This window comes from Apium graveolens, chromosome 2, assembly GCF_009905375.1.
Source record: "Apium graveolens cultivar Ventura chromosome 2, ASM990537v1, whole genome shotgun sequence".
NCBI classification, from domain to species: Eukaryota; Viridiplantae; Streptophyta; class Magnoliopsida; order Apiales; family Apiaceae; genus Apium; species Apium graveolens.
The window spans coordinates 22981408-23005950 of record NC_133648.1 but is presented as its reverse complement, the minus strand read 5'-3'; the positions used below and the strand labels follow the sequence as shown (position 1 = coordinate 23005950).

General features: G+C 33.7%; 1 long non-coding RNA gene across 2 annotated transcripts; it reads right to left on the bottom strand.

Annotated features, from left to right (window-relative positions):
- Positions 1–1345: 1345 nt before the first annotated feature.
- On the bottom strand, positions 1346–3108 carry LOC141705862 (uncharacterized). Of its 2 annotated transcripts, none has more exons than XR_012568511.1 (5): positions 2997–3108; positions 2704–2892; positions 2232–2281; positions 2040–2111; positions 1346–1434 (listed from the first exon to the last, which is right to left on the bottom strand). It is a non-coding gene; the product is annotated as an uncharacterized LOC141705862 (long non-coding RNA). The 2 variants fall into 2 exon arrangements; XR_012568512.1 differs by having other exon boundaries at positions 2965–3068.
- Between the last annotated feature and the right edge of the window lie 21435 nt (positions 3109–24543).

Genomic DNA, 24543 nt, shown 5'->3' with positions numbered 1-24543 from the left:
TACAAAGGCATGCATTACAGGAAAAATTAAAATTTGAAGGAATATGTTCCACTAATTTATTGGAAAGTAAAGTTGACCTAAGAACAGAGAAGGATGGATGACCAAGACGGTTGTGTCATGATGCAATTTGTGACAATTTTGTGATGTTTATTTGCGGAAGGATAGGATTCAATGCATAATATGCATCATTCTTATTTTCCCCTTGCAGTAGAGTCACCCCCGTTTTGAGATCTTTGACCTGAAATTTAGTAGGAAAGAATTCAATCACTACAACATATTTGCAATCATACAACTGTTTGTTGCCGTTGTGTGACACGTAGAGTTTCCGTTGTCTATCCAACACTCGTGTGATCGAATACCAGACAACAGTTGTTTATACACTTGTTAGAAGAAGACTTCATAACAGTTTTATAACACATGTTATAATACAAAAGAGACAACGGGTGGTTTAACATGACCATTGTCTAAAAACTTAACAACAACAGTTTTATGAATAAAACCTTTATTCTAGTATAATATACACAATGGTTTTCTAGCAGGCTTGTCAAACAACAGTTTTTAATTTTTTAAACCCTTGTCACAGTCCTCTTCAAACAACGGTTTCTCTATTGAAATATTGTCTCGATAATTGTTCAACAATAGTTTGCACTACTTAAAAAATAGAAGGGACAACGGTTAATATAATATAAACAGTTTTTTGAAAACTTAACAACAACAATTTTATAAATAAAACCTTTATTCTACTTTGTTACAGACAACCATTTACTAGCAAGTTTGTCAGATAACAGTTTCTATATTTATCAAAGATTTGTTATAGTCTTCCTCAAACAATGGTTTCCTTCTTAAAGTATTGTCCAGTTAATTATTCAACCATATGTTTACTCAAAAACAATTATCCCATATTATCACATACAACTGTTTATTTGCAAAAATCTTTTTGTGCAATGAGACATACAACGGTTTTAATCATTTTTGAGTGACTTTTACCTAATTGTTTACAAGATTAAGCACATTATAAAAAATAAAAGAAACCAATAATTTATAAATAAAATTGTATTTGTCGTAATACAATAGTTATTTTACAATTGAAACTAATATTAAATATACAAAAGTCATCAACAAAAGTTACAACTATAACTAAAAAATTATACCAATATTAATCGGGATACAAAACTATTTAGTATAAAAAATCTTCCCTTGCTTTCTCCAAAGATTAAGAGAATTCTTTATCAATTTTGATCAAGGCAGGATAACATGAGTAAATGACCTCATGCCAGGTATGCACACTGATGGTGCAGCTTGCAATCACTTGTTAAAGTTTGTAAATTAGGTCATACATCCAGCTCCAGCTCACATTGCTCCTGTACAGAAACCATATCTTCTCATATGTGCATGATCTCAAAAGAACTCCATGTAAAAGGCTGGCAACAGATTCTGTTTCCAAACATAAAAAATTAATACCCGACAATTTCGGTACATGCATAGTTTTTACAGACTTACAATACTAAATAATCTTTATGGTCTTATACCAACAAGGCTAAAACTAAGTACATCTATGTAATATGAAGATGAACATGACAATTAGTATGAGGAATGACCTTTAACTTCTCCATATGAAAGGCAAGACTGAGGATTTTCCTCTGTTTAACCCATCTATCACCCTCAGCTTCTATAAGTCCAACAATAAGAAGTTTTGATAAAGGATTACCTCCATTGGCTTGTATACTGTGTGTGTGATGTGGGCAATTATCGGTACATGTGTCTTCACCCTGAATGAAGCTAATCTAAATTTAATTTTAGTATCATATAAATTATTACTCTGAGAAGTGACCTTCTCAGATGGAAGGTCTATACTGAGATTTCCACGGGAAAGGATAACACTATATGCCTCTTGCAGGATTTCATCAAAATGAGTCAAACCCTAAATCAGAAAGAAAATAATGTAGAGATCCCTATTTAGCAAAACTACAGGAGGAAAAAAATCAATAATCAATATACTAGATAATTGTATAGAACTGGCATCAATATTTTTAACTCACTTTTATGTTCTCAATTCTTGCAAATATTTGAGTCTGGCTCAGATCACCCAACTTAGATAAATAGTCACGAGCCTGCAAATGAGCAAAAAGAAGTTAGCTATCGCACGAATCTGAGCATTTAGTACCAACTATAGGACAAACAATAAAAAGAAATTTGAAAAATTCCTGTTTAATGCCAGAAAATGAACTTACTTCACGAACATCTTATGCATTTTGTTTTAAACACCCCATGTCCTTATCACCTAAAATTAAAATTGAAAAATGATATATTACATAAACAATAAAGTTAGACTATTGTGAAACTTAGGAAAGAAATGTAAAGTTAGACAAATTTCATATTTCAATTTCGGAATAAACAGCTACCACCAGCATATGTATTTGTTTCATCCATGGAAATGATATAATATTTTTTAATACTGCATTTATTTTCAGCCCCAAATGTATATTACCAGCTAACATCTTTTTTCAAAATAACATATAAGTTGCAATAATTTACAACTGGGTTGGAGCATTTGTACTACCTAAGTTGTTTGTTGTCATTTATGTAATAAGCAGGAAAACATGTGTGACTAACATAATTGCAACAGGGTGAATGAAAAAATGAGGGCAGAGAAGATAAACAATTAGGAGATAGAAGTAAAAAAAACAAGAAAGAACATGAAACCTTTAAGAAAGTGTGGTAAAATATTGTTGCAGAGAGCTAATTTGACTTGGAGGCTAATGCTTTTTCTCTAATATGACAGAGTTCTCTGTATAATGAAGATAAGGAAGAGTTGCAATATTAAATTGGTTCTGACAAGAAGGGGAGCATTCTTATCCGAGTATAATGCTGCTGATAGAGCTGTGTGTACTTCTGCAAAAAAACCAATATAAGCCAGTGAGGTGAGTATTAAATTAGAAGATAACAAAATGGTACAAAACAAACCTGAAGAAGGGATTAAATATATAGAGCTGTACCGTCTGTGTGCATCAAAACAAACACATAAATAAGGGTGATAATGTCTGCCACCACCAAGAGTTCAATCAAAAATCACTCATACCTAACAACCAAGAGTTCAATCCAAAATTAGTCAAACCTGACCTGACTTCACATAAACAAAATCCTTCTCTACAAACCTGACCTGACTTCACCGAAAATTTGTAAATGGTACAAAAACTCTTATATCTAGTTACTTACATTGACGAATTCCTGATTGAAAACAGCTTCATCTCCGAAATCCGGAGCTACATTTCCAACCAGAGGAAGCTCACTCTAAACAACACACAAATCAGAAAAAAAATTAAACATAAATCTGCCCAATTAATTAACACCAACACTTGTATGGTCAACTATAAACTACAACAATCACAAATGTAATAAATATATAAAAATAAGAAAAACTTACAGCCTTGACGATTAAGCTACGAGAGGAGCGAGAAGAAACAGAGAGAGATGTAAATGATTTACGGAGAGCAGAGGAATTGAAAAAGGGAGTAGAAGAAGCAGCTAGGGTTTTGTTTATTAAATTTGGGGGAAATGTTGAGACATGGTTTAGAGTTAGAGCGAACAGATTGAGTTGTCAAGCCCTACAAAATACGGAGCATCTCATCTATACATTGGATTGTGAATCCAAAAAAATGGAACTAAACCCGGTGAATAATCAAGTAAGAGGCATCCCTAAACCACTTTGTTTCAATTGAAGAGAGAGAAGAGGGAGAGGGAGAGAGAGAAAGAATTAACCAAGACGGAATGAAAAATTATCAATCAAGAATAAAGCTGGAGACTCAAGCTGGAGACCTAATCGGAGAGATGAAGATATAAGTAAGATGAGGTCTGAGATTGAAAGTAAAAGGGGGAGATATTTTATCAGATTTAGAAGTAAAGGGGGGAAACAAAATTTTGTGAAGGGGGGAAATGATTAAGAATAAAATCAAAATTAGTTTCAATTTCAAATTATTTATTTATTTTTATAATGATTAGTGTCAAAATATTTTTATTATTTTTATATTTTTTTCATATGACTAAATTTGATAAATTTGATAAATTTGAAAAAATTATTTTAAAAATTAATCTTGTAAATCGGAAACGAGTCTCGTTGTCGGGAGGGGTACTTTTACCGGATTTTTCTAATCCTGACATGCAAGATGAAGTTCGTATTTTTTAATAATTTTTTCATATGACCAAAATTGATATATCTTAACATCCGTACGGTTGGATCGTCGAAAAAATCAATTTAAAAATTAATCTAGTAAATCGGGAACGAGTCTCGTTGTGGGGAGTGATACTTTTACCGGATTTTTCTAATCCTGACATGCAAGATGAAGTTCGTATTTTTTTATAATTTTTTCATATGACTAAAATTGATATATCTTAACATCCGTACGGTTGGATCGTCGAAAAAATCATTTTAAAAATTAATGTTGTAAATCGGGAACGAGTCTCGTTGTCGGGAGAGGTACTTTTACCGGATTTTTCTAATCCTGACATGCAAGATGAAGTTCAAATTTTTTAATAATTTTTTCATATGACTAAAATTGATATATCTTAACATCCGTACGGTTGGATCGTCGAAAAAATCATTTTAAAAATTAATCTTGTAAATCGGGAACGAGTCTCGTTGTCGGGAGGGGTACTTTTACCGGATTTTTCTAATCCTGACATTCAAGATGAAGTTCGTATTTTTTTATAATTTTTTCATATGACTAAAATTGATATATCTTAACATCCGTACGGTTGGATCGTCGAAAAAATCATTTTAAAAATTAATCTTGTAAATCGGGAACGAGTCTCGTTGTTGGGAGGGGTACTTTTACCGGATTTTTCTAATCCTGACATGCAAGATGAAGTTCAAATTTTTTAATAATTTTTTCATATGACTAAAATTGATATATCTTAACATCCGTACGGTTGGATCGTCGAAAAAATCATTTTAAAAATTAATCTTGTAAATCGGGAACGAGTCTTTTTGTCGGGAGGGGTACTTTTACCGGATTTTTCTAATTCTGACATGCAAGATGAAGTTCATATTTTTTAATAATTTTTTCATATGAATAAAATTGATATATCTTAACATCCGTACGGTTGGATCGTAGAAAAAATCATTTTAAAAATTAATCTTGTAAATCGGGAACGAGTCTCGTTGTCGGGAGTGGTACTTTTACCGGATTTTTCTAATACTGACATGCAAGATGAAGTTCGTATTTTTTTATAATTTTTTCATATGACTAAAATTGATATATCTTAACATCCGTACGGTTGGATCGTCGAAAAAATCATTTTAAAAATTAATCTTGTAAATCGGGAACGTGTCTCGAATTCGGGAGGGGTACTTTTACCGGATTTTTCTAATCCTGACATGCAAGATGAAGTTCAAATTTTTTAATAATTTTTTTATATGACTAAAATTGATATATCTTGACATCCGTACGGTTGGATCGTCGAAAAAATCATTTTAAAAATTAATCTTGTAAATCGGGAACGAGTCTCTTTGTCTGGAGGGGTACTTTTACCGGATTTTTCTAATCCTGACATGCAAGATGAAGTTCATATTTTTTAATAATTTTTTCATATGACTAAAATTGATATATCTTAACATCCGTACGGTTGGATCGTCCAAAAAATCAATTTAAAAATTAATGTTGTAAATCGGGAACGAGTCTCGTTGTCGGGAGGGGTACTTTTACCGGATTTTTCTAATCCTGACATGCAAGATGAAGTTCATATTTTTTAATAATTTTTTTATATGACTAAAATTGATATATCTTAACATCCGTACGGTTGGATCGTCGAAAAAATCATTTTAAAAATTAATCTTGTAAATCGGGAAAGAGTCTCGTTGTCGGGAGAGGTAATTTTACTGGATTTTTCTAATCCTCACATGCAAGATGAATTTCAATTTTTTTAATAATTTTTTCATATGACTAAAATTGATATATCTTAACATCCGTACGGTCGGATCTTCGAAAATATCAATTTAAAAATTAATCTAGTAAATCGGGAACGAGTTTCGTTGTTCGAAGGGGTAGTTTTACTGGATTTTTCTAATCTTGACGTGCAAGATGAATTTCAAATTTTTAATAATTTTTTCATATGACTAAAATTGATATATCTTAACATCTATACGGTTGGATCGTCGAAAAAATTTATTTTAGAAATTAATCTTGTAAACCGGAAATCTCATTTATAGAGTAATACTTTTACAATGGTTTCCTTGAAACACCATTGTGTAAAGATAAAATAAGACAACGCTTTTTTTATTATAAAACCGTTGTGTGAGCATATTAGCTTTTTTCAATCTAACGGCTAATATCTAATCTCATTTCAATCAAGGGCTATCATTCAGACACTTCAGCGATCCGAGTAAAATGTTTACAACCAATCATGGGGTGCCACCTCATCAGGTGGTGCCCATTGAAATTATAAAATAACTATTTCAGACAACTGTTTTCTTCCATTGTATGAAGTTTTCTAAGACAACCCTTGTAAAAACTGTTGTGTGAATTACACAACGTAATATCTAAAAGCTTGTATGAGACCAACTAAGACAACACTTTTGATTTAACATAAAACCGTTGTATAAGAATTCGGCTATTTTTCGATCTAACGGCCAATATCAAATCTCATATCAATGAAGGGCTCTCATTTCGCCACGTCAGCAATCCTTGTGAATGATTTACCACCTATCACGTGCTGCCACCTCAATACGTGGTACCCATTGAAATTCCTCAGACAACGGTTTCATTCTGTTGTTTGATGGTTTAGAGGACAACCTTTCTAAAAAACCGTTGTCTCAATTACACAATGTAATGTCAAAACCGTTGTCTTATATCCCTATACGTGAACATAGTAACAACGGTTTGTAATAGTTGTGTTAAAGATCTACAACAACACTATATTTAAAAAACTGTTGTCTGACTCGATGAGAGGATACAACTTGTACAACAGTTTAAAAAAGATGAATATCCGTTGTTTGTTCTGGAGCTCACACAACTGTTTTTTCTGTAAAATCAATTCACCGTTGTTTGATTTTTTAGGACGACGGTTTTTTTTTTAACCGTTGTTTGTCAAGCGTTGTCTGATTGCAAATTTCTTGTAGTGAATAGATACATGATTAGTGGAGCAAAGCTTAGCAACAGAAATCAAGTTTTGATTTAATGAAGGAACACAAAGAACATTGTTCAATTGAAGTGATTTTTTTGTGGAACATAATTGTGATGTGCCTGTATGTGTGATTTTTAAACCTGAACCATTGCCGATCAAAATTTCATCTGGACCACCATAATCAGTGAAGTTTGTGTATGCAGCAGGGTCATTTGTGATGTGATGAGATGCGCCAGTATCAAAAAGCCACTGTTGAGAAGGTTGAGAGTGTACAACAATATTATTTGCCGTTGGAGATGGAGCTTGAATATAATTATCTTTGAGAAATTTAGCAAGTTATCGGCATGCCTTGGTGCTATGATTAGGTCGTTGACAAAACTGACAATAGGTCGCTGGTCGATTGTTAAAGGACAACGGTTGTTGGCGGCTCCCCCAATTATTTTGAAAACGATTTCCACTTTGACGATCTGACGAGCTGAAGTTTGTGTTTTGACGAGAGCCAGTGTACATATGATGATTCGTGCCTCGTGAATTGTTACCATTTTTGTGAGTGAAATTTGCAGTAATGACTACGGGCTCAGGTTGTTTGATTTTAAGCCCTCTTTCAAAATCAGTTAGCTTTTCATGAAGTTCAGTGAATGACATGGGAGAATCACGCATCTTTATTGCAGCACGGATGTCCTTGTAGTCGTGTCCAAGTCCCGCAAGAACATGAAGAACTAAATCATCGTCAGCAATTGGATGACCAGCAAGGGCGAGCTCATCAGCGGTGGATCGAACATCTTGAAGATATTCTGAAATAGTTCTAGAGTTGCATGAATTGTCATGAAGATGACTTTTGAGGGAAATGATTCTAGACCTTGATTTGTTTGCAAAGAGTGTTAAGAGACGATCCCACATCTCTTTTGATGCCTCTGCAGTAGAAATAAGTGGCTGGATCAATTCATGGCAGCTTCCAAGAATTGCACTCAAAATAATTTTGTCTTGGCGATTCCAAATTGCGAATGCCGGATTCAATGTTCCATCTTTTTGAAGTTTGTTAGGAGGAGTAATTATGCCATCAATATAGCCTATGACGCCTAGTCCGATTAATGCAGATTGGAGTTGAGTGCGCCACACCAGGAAATTCGTCTGGATCAATTTTGTGGGGAGATGAGTAGGTGCATTTACCTGAATAACTTGTGTGTCTGCTGCGACATTAACACTTGAGTCTGTTGTACTGGATGTAGCCATGATGAATTTGGTTTGTAGATTTATGAAACTAGGAGTAATATTAGAATTGAAAGGATCAAAATAGGCTGTAAAGCGATACTGCTCTGATACCATAACAGGAAAAGATAGGAGATACTATCTCATGTAAATAATTTGCTTTTTGTATATTGAGTGTGTCAGCCAATTTAAATAGGCCAGGAGAAGTACAGATAGAATTTTACAGATTACAATTAAATCTAGTATTGCTATATCTGATCCTACAGACGTGGGTAGTATTTATCTGATAAGAAGATTTGCGTTACAACAACTTGGATATACATCTAATAGCTACAATACAGGCCAGTAGTTTAGACCTAGTCTTTGTTTATGTAGTCTGCGGATATTCAACTGTTATGGACATATGCATAATAAATAGTCAATATATAAGGAGTCGGGAGAATCGCCATAGTCAGGGACATAGATAGAGTTTGTGAGCCATACTCGAGCCTCAAGGTCTGATCAAATGCTTTCTAGTTGTGTGCCCATACTCAAGCCTCAAGGCAATGATCTGATCAACTGCTTTCTATTTGTGCATACTCAGGCTCAATGGTTTTGATGTGATCGACTACTTTCTATTTTCTATGTGAGTATAATTGTTTGTTTTATGAGTATGAATGCATTTAGCTTTTTAGGCGTATGATGATGGTTGATGTTGAAATCTCTCGTTAATGATTTAATGATGGTAGATTTAAAGTTTACTCTAAGCATTATTATGCAATTTGGTACTCTCAGCGACATTCAAATTTAGCTACTAGTCTACTACTGTTAAGTTTACTTTGTATATGATTTTGAAAGGAATGGTTGAGAACAGATGTGGATCCTAGCCAACAGCCAACACTATTACTACACTGCACTGTTATTTCGAACTAACTTTGGATGTCTTCCACATTTATTGGGAATCATGTATGTGCCGTAACTTCATGATTTGGACCAATTAAAGTTTTACACTTGTAACTATATTTATTATTGTAATCGACCATTTTGTTGTTTAGAAAAAAATCACTAAAATCTACCGAAAGAGTTTCGAATTTGGCACTTTTTGTGGCATTGAAAAATGATGTTGTTTAAGTAAATGTTCACTCCTTGGCATCAGTGTATATTTTGTGAAAAATATTCCATTTTTCTTTATGCATTTTTGGTTGATATTAAATTGTACATTTTGCATGCATTTTGAATGTAGAGGAAGTGGTAAATACGATGGAGTATAGCGATAACATTCAAACCGCTAGAGTGCATGCAACACAAATCGAAAACTGAAATGATCCACTCCTTCCTCTGATCAACTACCTAAATCTACACTCATATGACCATGATAGATTAGGTTTATATCCCTTAAGTTATTCAGTTGAAAAGTAAGGCATTGGTGAATTTTTTTTTTTCTTTTTGTATCCTTGCTAAAGTTTTCATTTACCAAATTCTAAAAATGGGCTGCCTTGGATAGTTTGTTCTATTTGTATAACAAATTGCTTGCCAGGTTCTCTTCCTCAATTAAAAGATTATATTCATGAATAATCTGGAGTATTATTAACTCGCACACTGTTTGATGAAAAAACACAGGTATTTTAGATGGGTTTTATGTTAATTATCATATAAAATTTTATATGTTTACTCATAGGTTTGAGAACAGATATATAAAAGTGTTGAAACAGTCATCAGGTAAAAGAGGAAATTCAGCGCAGTCTTGACAGTGCTTCTTCTCTCTAGTTATTATCCCTCAGTATAACGCAAGTTTAGGGCTTTGCGTTAGAGATATCACAATGCCGGGTCACGGATGGGACTCTGATTTAATTAATTCTTGTGACAATTGGCTTTGGCTACTGATATTGCATATACACGAACTCTTTGTTCAGTCATGTGCCCTTAGAAAAGCATCCGGGTTGCGCCAAAGGCTCTAGCTCTGCCAGCTTCACTGAGATAGCTCAGTGAACTACTGTAGAGGGTGAATGGAGATGAAATGTGTGCCGAGAACATGAGTCTTGCTGGCCTATATACAGTAAAAAGGTTAGTATCCTGGTACAAGTTCTAGGTTATTGATTTAATTATATCTTTTGATCTTCGGCTGATTATACATGTTAGACGTGCTGATGCATTGGATGTTCATTATTTCTTTTGGATGTTACATCTATGTATTTATTTTTTAATGTAGTATTATGTACAATAATAAACAATTCAGATCAATTGAATTGTTTTTGTTAATTTTAGGGAGGATTTACACTCTTTGTAATTTGACCTTTTACGTAAAATGAACATTATACTTGTCAGAAAATTATTATGATACTGAGAGGGTGTTTTTTATAGTTATGATAGGTGATTCTGGAGAGGAGGATACAGCCTTTCAAGCTGGTGGTGAAGATCGTTCTGGTAAATTTACATTTTCATCTCTTAATATGTTAATGCTGTAATAATACTTCTCAAAACCAATTACTCCAACCTTCATATATCATTGGTCCAATTTCTTTTGTTTAAATCATATTATGTCATGCATCACATTTTATAAATGTTAAGAGATCAGTTCAGTGATAATGTTAGCCGCAATTGGATCAATGAGAAAGCTCACTACATGCATTGCATCATTTCTGGATTTTTAATAAATCTTATTTATAGCATCTCTCTAATCTCCAAAGTTCAACTAAATACAACTATCATTCAATTTAATGATTATGCCAAAGAAATCATACTACTACAGAATGATTTTTGAGAGGTTCTCTCTGTAGGGGCTTTAGATCTATTATATGATCACAAATAGTGCATTAAGTAATTTAAAATATTTGGTACTGTAAATATATTTTTTTACTATTTGTTTAAGCATAATTGGTATTGATGGTCCTAAAGGAACAAGTATAGCTAGCAGTACAGTGAAGGTAATCGAGAAGTATTCTTTTTAGTCTATTGCCTTGATCCTGGAAAAGTGTCCTAGGAAAATAATATCATGTTAATTGTTTTTACTGCAGGCTAGCTAGAGGGACATATAATTACAACAGTACGGAGTGTGTTTGTAAGTGCAAAGAGGCGTGTTGCTGGTGATTCTGTATTTTTTATACAGTAAGGCTATATATATGCTTATCTTGCACTATTTACTCTTTCGATAACTAGAAGATATTTGAAGCTTCTGATTGCTGTCGGTGTTTCATAATTTTGTTATGCCACTACAATTTTGTAACTAGTATGCTAACTGGTTGATAAGGAGGCTCATAGCCCTTAGTTGCTTCCTAGCTACAAGTACCTAAGTTATTTTACAATTCTGAAATATGTCAAATAATTCACCTGAGGCAGGTTCATATACATGAGCTTCAGAAAGTGTTGAAGATTATAGTAATAGTTCATATCCTAAATTTTTAATGAATGAAACGCTTGCTCGTAAGATAATATTTTTTTTAAGTATATCTTATTCTCAATTAAATATAATAATTTACATCGTAATGGATACCTCGATGGTGAGAACTTCCTGAGACATTGGTGCTTACATCGTAGTGGAGACCTCGATGCTGAGAAAATTTGTGGACAAGTGGGTTATCATGGTCAAGGGAAATCGCATACCATACTGTAGAATTATTCTGCAATAAGTAAAATAATGGGGACCCCATATATTCACACCAAAAACCCTATTGTATGAGTAGTAACTATTGTTTGCCCTAAACCGGACCCCTTCTTATAAATCTAAGGATTGTGGCAAAAATGTAGGAAAAACTTTTTCGGAACGATGGAGTACCTAATTACTTTTGGTTACACCAAAACATATGACCCATAAATTGGGGATTAATTTGTACCGACCTCTCTTTAAATATTTGTAATTTCTCATGCATAAGTATTGTGTGATGATCTATGTCCACTGGTTCGAATGCTTAACGAGTGTTTAATGAGTTTTGATTATTACTGTAGTTTTAGGCAAACATTTTATAGTTGTTTAGTATGATGCAATTGAAACTTAACGTATTTTTCCAAAATAATAACCTGAAAAGTTTTGTAACAAAAATAGAATGTTTTTTTGCATTTGGTTTCTCTGCTACTCGGATATCTTTTTGTGGAGTAGTGCTACATATCCTAAAACTTTCCCCAAACCTTTTCCAGATAAACAAGTGGTGGATTTCAATTCATGGGTTGTATACATGTGGGTACTCATATTTTTTATTAGAAAACTTACCAATTATACACAGACACATCAATATTTGGGGAAATTTTTAGTGTTCTAAATATTGATGTGTATATGTGTTCTACATATACACATCAATATTTGGGGAAATTTTTGGGTTACCTAGCATTTTCCCTTTTTGTGCATGTGTATATGTAGAACACTAAAAAAAGTTTAGTATGTTGCATATTCTTTAGACTAATTTAATGATTAATTCATGTTATAAACATTGTTAGTAATGGTTGGTGTTATTAGTTTCAAAATATCGCAGACGGGGTTTGAATACGATACTTACAATCTTTTTTGATTCGTTTCAAGTTCTTTATTAAATATACAGAATCAAAATAGATACAAAACAATTCGAGAAATATATTATTTTATTAATATAAAACAATTGTTCCATCCTTTGATCTCCTCTATATTATATTAAATGCAAATCCCTAAAGGATAACTCAACTGACAATAAGAAAAAGTACATACTGAAAAACAGAGAATAATATTAAATGCATTCTGGATCACATATACAATTCCAGATTTCTTAAATTACAAATTACAAATATAAGAAGTGTTCCTCTAGCTTGAACAAATAAACTATGTCTTCCTTGTCTTTGATTTCTTCTGCCTCTTGCCTTGACTACCTTCTTCTTCAGTATATTCAGTCTGAACAGACTTTTTTTGGTAGCTTTCTTCTTAGAATCTAATGACTGTGTAGAGTCTGGATGAGATGCTCATTTCTTCCTTTCTTTCTGTCTATTCAGAAGTTCATTCAATCTAGCTTGAACAAAATCACCAGTTTCAGTTTCAAGTGCCTTCTTGGGTGGTGGATTGTTCAGCTCTTTGAGCATCAGTTGAAGATACCTGATCTTAGAGACTTTGTGGAGAAGACTAAGCAATATTGTAGATTTTCTTTCCATTACAAAGACAGTTATCTTTTTATGATGGTCTTGTACTCTTTTAGTGTTGTTGATAGACTCTTCTTCCACTACTTCCTCAAGTATTTCAATGATTGGAATCAGGGAAATCGTGTCTTCTTTGCATGTAGATATTTTGACATCCAACAAGGCTTACTTGATTGAGTTTGATTCACTTGCTCTAAAATCTTTGATTTTAATCTTCTTTTTATTGATATCAAAGACTAGATCCCCTTCGTCATCCTTGCTGATAATAGGTTCACTATCTTTCAGAAGATCAATTTCTGCCACCCCATTTATGAACACCATTTCATGATATGCTCTGTTCAGCTTTCTCATTTCCTTTTCAGAATCCCTGATCATTTTGTCATTCAACCTATAAGCATACAGTGCTTCAACAGCTTTGAGATATGCTTCTGATCTTCACTCCAAAAGCTTTCAGCTTTACTCTCTTGCTTCTAAGTTGACTTTCAAGAAAGGTGAGTTGAAGATATCGAATGAGTCTCAAATGTTCATCAGACATTGTTATGTTCTGCATTCTTCCATCTTCAAACCTCTTGATTACAAATGGTTCAAGGAATGCTTGAGGAGACACATCCATCATCATTTTGTGAAGCTTGTCTCTGAAGTATTCATTCTCTAGTGAGGTCGACCATGGGATTTTTGTATTCAGGACAAACAGTTCAACTATGTTTAGAATCCTCAACACACTGGTGGATATTTTTATTTGGATTCCTTCAATGTGATTAACATAAATTCTCCGCCCATTCTTCAAAGTATTCACCGTGACACCAGTGATTATCTGACTGAACTCGTGAAAGAAAGCATGAATGTTCACAAAGCGTTCCCTTAATTTTTCCACAACATTTGAGAGCTTTCTGTTATCAGTGTATATCTTCAGATACGTTTCCGGTTTGTCCATTTTTCTTTTCACTTCATCCAACTTGCTTCCTCTTCTGGTTCTTTAAAGATATGATTCTCTCGCTTCTCTAGCTTTCTTTCTTTGAACAGCTCTATGGACTCTTGCTCTTGATCTTTCTATCTCATCTTAAATTGCTTCATATGATAGTTTATATTCTTCAATAGCTCCATAGAACATACAATCATCCGTGAAAGCATCTTCATCCTCATACTCTTCATCCTCTGAGATCTTCTTCCTTTCTTCTACCTCAACTTCTTCATACACAGATTCAAACCCTTGAGGAACATCACTTTCATCAATTTCCCCTTCTTCCAATTCTTCAGCCTCAAGTTCTGTGAATAAGGGCCTCGGAGCATAAGCATAAGCATGTTATAAGATACCTAAAAATCCGTTTAACAATTATAAGATGAGACTCTTTAGGACCAGCTTGAAATCTAGCACATAAGCATGTTGCAAACATAATATTTGGCCTACTTGTTGTAAAATATAATAACGAGCCTATCATACCTTTATAGCTTGTGATGTCAACTTTCTTACTGGTTTTGTCCTAATCAAGCTTAGAAACTGTTGGCATAGGGGTTTTTGCCGGAGTTGAATCCTCCAGATTGTACTTCTTGAGAAGTTCTCTGATGTACTTGGATTGACAAATAAATATACCATCTTTCCTTTGACTCACTTGTAACCCAAGAAAGTAGTTCAACTCTCCTATCATGCTCATTTCATACTTACTCTGCATTAGCTTAGAAATCTCTTGCAAAGATCATCATTAGTAGAACCAAATATAATTTCATTAACATATTCTTGCACTATATCATATCAGTTTTGTGCATTTTATGAATCGGGGTTTTATTTACAACACCTCTAGCAAAACCATTTTCAAGTAGAAATTCTGAGAGAGTGTCATACCATATCCTTGGTGCTTGCTTGAGTCCATAGAGAGCTTTGAATAGAAAGTATACAAAGTCAACCAGATTTGGATCTTCAAAACCTGGAGGTTATTCCACATACACTTTTTCTTCCAACTTCCCATTCAAAAATGCGATTTTCACATCCATTTGATAAACTTTAAAGTCTGAATGTGCTGCGAATGCCAGAAACATCTTGATTCCCTCAAGCCTAGCTACTGGAACATAGGTTTCATCATAATCTATTCCCTCTTTTTGAGAGTAAACTTTATCTACCAGGCTGGCCTTGTTTCTCGTTACAATGCCATCTTCATGTAACTTATTTCTGAATACCCACTTGGTGCCAGTCACTGACTTTTCTTTTGGTCGGGGTACCAGCTTCCATACCTTCTTCCTTTCAAACTGATTGAGTTCTTCTTGCATAGCAATAACCCAATCTGGATCTTCAAGTGCCTCATCTACTTTCTTAGGTTCCATTTCTGAGAGAGACCCTGAAAAGTGACATTTATTCTGTGTGGCACGTCTAGTTCTTACTCCTGTTTCAGGATCACCAACGATCAGCTCAAAAGGATGGTCTATGTTCCATACTCTTTGTCTAGGCATATAAGATCTTGATGTTTTCCCTTGTTCTATGTTAAGTGTGAACTATAGATCCTCTTCCTGCTCCCCCTGAGTTGCTGCCACCATGAATTAATGATTATGATCTGTGAGTAATGTTTCTTGTAGGGCTTTCTATATGATCTGCATTACCACTACTAATTACACCACTGGGCTCATGAAAATTAGGCATGTTAGGCATGGCAGTCATACTAGAAGATGCAACAGATATAATTTAACCTTTGTGCATGCATGTGTAAGGTGTGCAACATAATTACATTTATTAAACAATTTTCTAGATGCAGATGAGGAAGATGCAAAGGTAGATTTCTTATTCACATCTACCTTGCCATTCCTGTTCTTCTTAGACTTAACCTTAACACTCTCATCATTCTTAGAGTCATCTATGGTGTCTGATTTCTTAAGTGTGTCTGGTCCTTGTTTATTCGCTATGTAATCTTGGTCAGTTTTGGGTTTTGCCTTTTTAACTGAAACCTTAAGAGTCTTAGGTAATACCTCTACCTTCTCTTTCTCATTATCCTCAGCAATCAATTTTTCATTGATTAACAAACTTACCTCATCTAAAGGTTCTGAAATAGGTTCAGTGAACAACGGAGATATAACATCCTTTATAACATATGGTACCTTCTCTGAGACAAACATATTGGTCTCTGATGCATCAACATGTTTCTTACCTGCTAACTTAGAATAGTCAAGTCCTATGGATGTCTTAGACTTAAGCCTCTGACTATCTATTATCTCCTTCTGAGTCATGGCTGCATTCTTAAACACCTGTAACTTATTTTCTAAATCAGCAATTTGGGTTCTAAGAATGGCTTCTATGTCTGCGTTGCACTTAACCTTATTTTCTAGTTATTTATTTTTCTGCTTAAGGTCTTCTAAGGCAACTAGAAGCAATTCTAGTTCTTCATTTCTAGAGTTCAGACTCTCAACTTTAAGAACTAACTTATCATTTCAATTTATATGCTTGTATGAACATTATATAATTTTAAAGTAAGCTCATGCACAGTAGATTTATATTCAAATTCAGATTCAGATATATCAATAGTGGTAAGTTCAAAAATCTGAGATGATTGTGGTGATTCATCTGTAGAGTCTGCCATAAGAGCTAGATTCACATACTCATCCTCTTCATCTAAATAAGTATCATCCCATCTTTTTCTTTCAGCAACTAACCACATATGAATTCAGCTTTTGTTTCAGCTTTTTATTTTGTCTCTTCAGATCTTCGTAAGTTTCTTACTTTTCATAGGAATCCTTTCCTTTTGCTACCTTGAGCTTTCTGCATTCAGATGCGAAGTGTCACAATTCATTGCAGTTGTAACATCTTATTTTGCTTTTGTCTACCCAGATTGACTTGTAACCTCCTCTGGAGCTTGACCCTGATGAGTAGCTTCCTTTCTGAAATCTGCCAGATGAACCCCTTGACTTGTAGTTGGGCTTTTTTCTGAATCTAACATGACTGAATTTTGAAGCCATGTAAGCCATGGATTTATCCTCCAACTCTTCAAGTTCTTCCTGAGTATAGAACTCACTTTTATCTTCCGGCTCATCTTGAGTAATTTCAGCTACATCAATTTCCTTGATTGTCGAGGAGAGTGTAACCTTGACTTCTAAAGTTTTAGGTTCATGAGCAACAAGTGCAGTGGTTTTTGCAACTACCGTACTCTTGCTGTCAACCAAACCGGCTGCTCTTATTCCAATTCATGGGTTCTCAATTTTCCAGAAATCACATCAAGGGCATGGTGATAAAGTCATGTCTTTCTCTGATGGATGTGTTCTTCTGTTCTAAGTGAACTGGTAGAGTCAGCATGAAATTCCTGTTAGACTCACGTATCGGATAAACTTTCCCTTGTAATTTCAGTTTACTCAGCAGTCTTACATATCTTTCAAAAAGAGAAGAAAGTGTTTCTCCGGATTATAGTTTAAACGCTTCATGTTGAGTCATCAAGATATCCATTCTGTTTTCCTGACTTCAACAGTACCTTCCATTAACAACTCAATGGTTTCCCACATTTCCTTTGCATTATTACCTCCTAAGAATTGATGACTCATATCTTTATTGGTCCATTCTACTATTATGAGTTGAATGCTTGTGTCCAGATTTATCAACTCCTTGTCGGTCTCCGTATATTTGGACGGATCTCTGGGAGTAGATGTGGAAGGAATTCTTACACCGGTTGCGGTAGACGATTCAACAACAACTTCCATCGGAACATAAAGACCATTCAGTAATATCCCAATATATAGTAGATTCGAAGTTTTAATGAATAACATCATATTTTTCTTCCATAGGTTGTAATTTTCTCGATCAAATGGGCGAACTTTGATACTTCCAATTCTTTGGTTGTTCATCATCTTGGTGGAATTAAAATTATTTAAAATTTTAATATTTAGAATTTTTGAAAATTATAAAATTTCAAGAAAATTTTCAAGAACTTGTTTGATTTGGTTTCTTTCTCCGGATCTTGATTTGTATGTCAATCAACATGCTCTGATACAAATTGGTAGTCCCAAAGTATCGTAGAATGGTGGTTGAATACGGTACCTACAATCTTTTTCGATTCGTTTCAAGTTCTTCGTTAAATATACGGAATCAAATAGATACAAAACAATTCCAGGAATATATTTTTTGTTAAATAAACCTTGAGGTTGCTACACTCTAATCAATCAATTGATTAGCTACAATAAATTCAACAGCATAACAGTATGTTTGCAAGCTAAAAAATTTGGCCTTTAGTGGTGATTCATAAAAATACAGTTGGGAGCTGAGGAAGATAACTGAATAAATTCAATTCATTCTGCTTCTGTTGTGTAGTCTTCAATTTACTTTGGACACATGGCTTATTCTCAGTCAAGTGCAAAATACATTGCTTTTATGTTCAATGAATTCATTAAGTAACAAGTGGCTACTAGAGGGAAAATAATACTTTGTATTATTTATTTACTTGCGCACACGGGAGATATATTTTCCTTGGTAATTATTTTAGAGTTGCACCTAGAGATGCTCCTGGAGATTTCACTTGCGCATAGAGTGCTTCTTGGAAAGATTTCACTTAGTTTATATGCTAAGTGGCGACTAGAGAGGCCTTAGAATGCTCACTTGTGTCTAGGGTGTTCCTTAGAGAGATTTCCCTTCATTTCTTCACAAGTTGCGACCACAAGGAGTATAATACTTAGTATTTATACTAAGTTGCAACTAGGAGACTCCTTGGATCACTCACTTGCGCACACTAGCATCCTAGGGGAGTTCACTGGCGACATTCTCTTCCTTGTATGCATTATTGACTTAGAAAATTTTTCATTCTCTTGCTCCTAAAGTGCAACTTTCAAGACTTAAATAATTTTCAGAACCTTTTCAAGTACATCTCAATTCTTCTATCCTTTGATCCCCTCTATATTATATCAACTTCAATTCTTCTGTATGATTAAATTAATTTTTTTCTGATGTGTTGATACTTGGTGCACTGGTATGGTTCACAAACAACTAGCATTGAATTGATTTAACTCAATCTTTTTAAAATTTTGAGCTGATACAACTTATTGGTCATTCATTGCTTTAATCACTAAAACCCTTGATCCTCAATACTTCAAATCAATACATTTCATTATCACTAGAATTCTTTTGACATTTTATTCTTCACAGAGGCTTGAACATATTAATGAACTTCTTTCAATGACCTGGTGACGGACTTCGAGCATTAATTCCATCTTTTGATTCTTTGTATTTATCCAGTCTTTATCTTCAGGGTTTCTGTGCTTCACAGTTATCATTATTTATCTGTTTATGTTTCATGATGAGTTATATTTCCTTGGTTATATATTTTGTTATATTATGCTTTACAGGTGTCTTGCATTGATGATATATTAATATTGTATAGTCATGGTGCACTTTTAATTCTTTCATCTTTTATTTTGCCATCATTAAACACGAAAGATCGATTATTTATATATGTTCAAGGCAAATATAGTTTGATCTTATAATGCCTACGTTATCATAATTAAACCATAGTTTATTTTATTTATTTGTTTGAAATACAATTTCTCAGTAATCAAGAATGGTACATAACGTATATAAATATATGAATTATTAAGGTGTCCCCTACCTTACACGGGCTCCTGTACTAGTTTATTTTTAAATACTTAATTTAAATCTCTTCACCTTTACGCAAGATTTTATCCTAGTAGATCTTTAAACTTCCTTATGCAAAGAATGGTAATATTATACTTTTAAGTGCCTATATTTTATCTTGTTATCATGTGTCTCAATAGTTTATGTGGCTATCTTAATTTGCTACATGACTTATTATACATTTCATGTTAATTAAGTTCCTCCAAAAATAATATTTTGGACATTGTTAGCTTTGAATACCTTAACATTACATCTTTAAAAATTATTTTGTTATTAGACTGAGGCTAAGAATGAACCAATTTTGCGAAATTTTGATGTGAAAGGTCTGCGGGTTACCTACGATAAAAAAAATGTAATTTTTAAGAAAAAAGTACTGCCAGGAAAATACATTGTCTAATAATTAATTGAGAGTCAAAAAATAAGAATATTAAGGCTATTTATATGCCTACTTATCCAAATTTTGATGTGGAAGGTTCAAGAAAAATGTCTTGCAAGCTGTGAAGAAACAGGTGGGTATTTTTGGGTATAAGATTAAGTTTATAGATGATTTGTCTAGTTTTTATATATAGGCTGTTTGCCGGTGCCAGACCCTTGGCAAATTGGAGTTTACTTTTGATGAGGTAGATGCAACAAAATGAAGGATCCAAGTGTCATACAGTGGGAGCGTGTTTTTCATTTTAATATCTATCTTTTGAAAAGACTGCCAATAAAAAAATGAGGCGAAAAATATTTCCACACTTGCGGTGTTTAAAATTATTTTAATTGAGTTGGGGGTCTGATCACCAAATTAAGTATCTGGCCAGATATTTCAAATTTCGGAAAACGCTTAGGACGCAACTACATTGTAAATTTCAGAAACAGTAAATTTTCAGTGCTAATGAATGTTGTCATAAACTTATTCAGTGGAGGCTTAAGAATTTGCTATTTTGTTCTCTCCAACACAATTGAAAAACCTTTTTGTTCTGATTTATAGTTTAAGCATAGGAGATCCTCTAAATTAGTAACAGGCGGGGACGCATTTCGATTTATATTATCAAATTCTAATTATGAAGTAGAAGGCGAGTTGGTTTGATATGTTTACTGCTTATCTCTGTTTGATTGGTACTAGTTTACCCATATACCATTTATCGTGTTCTGGTGATTTTTAGTTTTGAAGCAGGTGCTTTGTAAGGCCAGTTAGTCAGAGAGTGTTATAATAATATTTGCGTTACAGCGTTAGTGTATTGGATAATTGAGGCAGAGCGTGTTTTAATACTATTTGCGTTAGTGTATTGTATTTATCGATTCTTGTAGTGTCGTGTTGGGTCTATGTAATTCAGTGGTTGTACGTGTTAGATCTATTTAATTAACAGAGTGTAAAAATTTACAAATTTACTAGCCCATAGAGCTAATAGATGCTCAAAATTTGCTTATACCGTTGTTTCTTTTACTTGTTTAGGAAGAAGCTGAGAAAGCAATACATACATTTGAACTGAAGAAATTTTGTATTTGAGGTTTTTGATCAATGAAGAACTGATGGTTTTGATGATAGATAAACTCTTTTTTCTGGGTAGATTACTGATATCATTGTCTCCGGAGGTGTATTTGGACCAGGAATATGTTACGAGAGACAGCTGCAAGGTAACCGGATGCAGTCCATACATGAGAATTTGGTGAACAACTTGAAACTTCAAAAAGTTTAGAAGAATCAAAGAAGAAAAATCGGGGATGCTGGAAAAGCCATACATGGTTGTAAGAGTCTATCCCTGGTGGTTGGTGCCATCATTCAGGGGCATCAGAATGTAAAAGAAATATGTGAACATCGAAGAATTGAAGTTCCAAAATTATCAAGAAACAAGTATTGGATGTTTTTCAGAAGATTATAAATCACCTTGTAGGAGCATACGAAACTTGCAAGGACTGAACAACCTGATGAATCAATAAATAGAAATGTCGGCGAGATGATTATCGGAAGATAGAATCAAAGGAAGGTAGCTTAAGCAATAGGAAAAAGTACAAATATCTTACTTCCTGCCATCATGATCACAATCGAAGGAAGGTAGCTCAGGGACAAAATGTGTGAATGTGAAGCATACAAGGAACAAGTCTGTGCCAAAATTCTTGCCAAATAAATCTAGCGGCAGGAGGATAAAAATAAATTGCAAGGCAACTGGATGATAAAAGGTTCTCAATGCAACAATCTTTAGTAAGAATAAAAAGCACTACAAGCTTACTGAAAAAAAAGGTTATGCACGGTGACGAGAATGGTACAAGGAGGTGTTGTAAAGATGATGTTAGATCAGACTTATCAAGTGAACTGGCTAGGTTAAAATGCCGAACTTGTGGAAAGAAAAGGAGGCAGCTAGCAGCAGTTGTTTAAAAAAGAAAAAGTATGAGGCATAATAAAAGAATTATGCTCCCACTGGAGCTGGAAAAAAAAGGAAGTACTTATGCAGTCTTGCTACAGCGCTGCGACAGACATAGTACATGATGAATAATTTTATGAAATCAATGGCGTGTGATATTGGAACTCAAACTCAAGGGAGGATTATAACTACTAATCAGTAGGCCAACGAGCCACACATGTTCACTGCATAGTTCAGTTGTAAAATTTCTGGAAGGATTGATGCGGTATCTATCATGTCAAAACCACATCAACACTCTCATGTTGTCTCTATATATAGAGATGAAGCCTGCAAATCGGTCGGCAAAAGGCTGCTCAAGTTCACTCCTAAACCGTATTACAGACAAATATTACAAGCAATGTGTAAATCAAAAAGGAATCACAAAGATGCAATTCAAACATCAGAATCTCATTCTGTACTCGGTAACCGAAGGACAAACACTCTGCAACAATAAAATTGAAAGAAGAGGAAAGGACTGCAAAAAAAAATGTTGGCTGCATAAAGAAGTGCTAATTTTACAATACCTCTCTGGCTGAACATGCAATTTTGAAATCAAGATTTGCTTGCCTTGACTTGAAATAAGTTACGTTTGTTCTAAACTTCTATATTATACCGTGCATGAGAGATATATATTTTTATGTCATTTATAAATTTATGTATTAATAAATTTGCATGCATGTGATCGTTGACGATAACACGGGGGTAGTAATAAATTTAATCCTAACTTGTGATCCGCTAAAGATTACTTGGAGAGAATAAATTTTAACTGTCATGTACGACTTCAATATTGAAGTAATACATCAATTGAGGCAAAGAATATGTACGATTTAGTGTGCATTCCAAATCAAATATATTAATAAACACTTTGAAAATTGGAAGCACAAATTAGCCGAAAAATTGCATTTGATGTTATGATAATTCATATACCGGGGACGACTTACCAGAAGAAGAGATGAGATATTGGTAAGTAGAGTCCTCGAATAATTTTGTGGCTTATAGATGACTTCATGAATGTGCAAGTGGAATCGAGTATGATATTTGATAAATAAAATACATGATGTTTGGAAGCATACACTGCGCAAGAAGACTCAAGCATGATTTGGGCCCAGATCGAATTGCTTGAGGCTTGGAAGCAAGAGTTCAACCACAAAACCTCTCACGGAAGTTAACTTGTAAATAAGCTAACACTAAAAATATCTCAAAAAAGATATGTCCTAACATTTACATATTTGAAATGATTACGTGCTTAGTAAACAGGAAATATTAAATATATTCTAGAGTAACCAAGAGAATTATTCGTGAGTACAAAATTTAACAATTTCAAATTGTTAGGTTAAAGACCCTTGTACATGTCAACCTTGATCAAAAGGTAGAGGGCATGACACATGAGCACCCTGCCAGGATAAGTTAGAAAATTATGCAAGCTTATAGACATTAGAGAACGAAAGCATAATAAGTACCTAATATTGGGGACTTGGTGATAGTGAATATAAGCTCGATTCAATAACGGGTATTGACACTTATTAAAAAGATTAATAAAGTCTCAATGGATCATTAATCTTTAACTTGAAGAAACATATTACAACTAGAAATATATTAAATGAAGAAATTTTACAAATACAGGTCACTTGCTCATAAAAAAAAGGAGTATTGGTCCAACAAGAAGTACGTGGGTTTAATTCCTATAGAAGGATATGTAGGCACCTTGAAAATGGATCTGAAACTCTATGATCGTTAGTTCTCCCAAAGTGCATGCCCAAATCATAAAAACTCTAATTGTTTTTCCAAAATTATCAATCTCTAATTTTTTTTGGCTCTATAATAATACTCGAACAAAATCTTAAATTAATGTCCGTGACAAAAATTGGCATCAATAATATGTTGGTTTCAGCTTCAAGATCAAAAAATATTATACCAAATACAATTGCATTGCATATTTAAATAGCATATGGTATACTTTCAAAATCAATATTGAACAAAGTACATATTTGCATACTATATTTTATTGAAATAAGACATGTACAATGCTACAACACGAGATCACCTTACAGTGACCACAATGTCTTCTCCATTGTCACACTCATTCTCTTTCATTACTTTATTTTTTCGAGATTATGTTTCGTACTTTTCTTTATTTGTTTTGTTACTCTCAATATCTCCCTTAACCAAAGT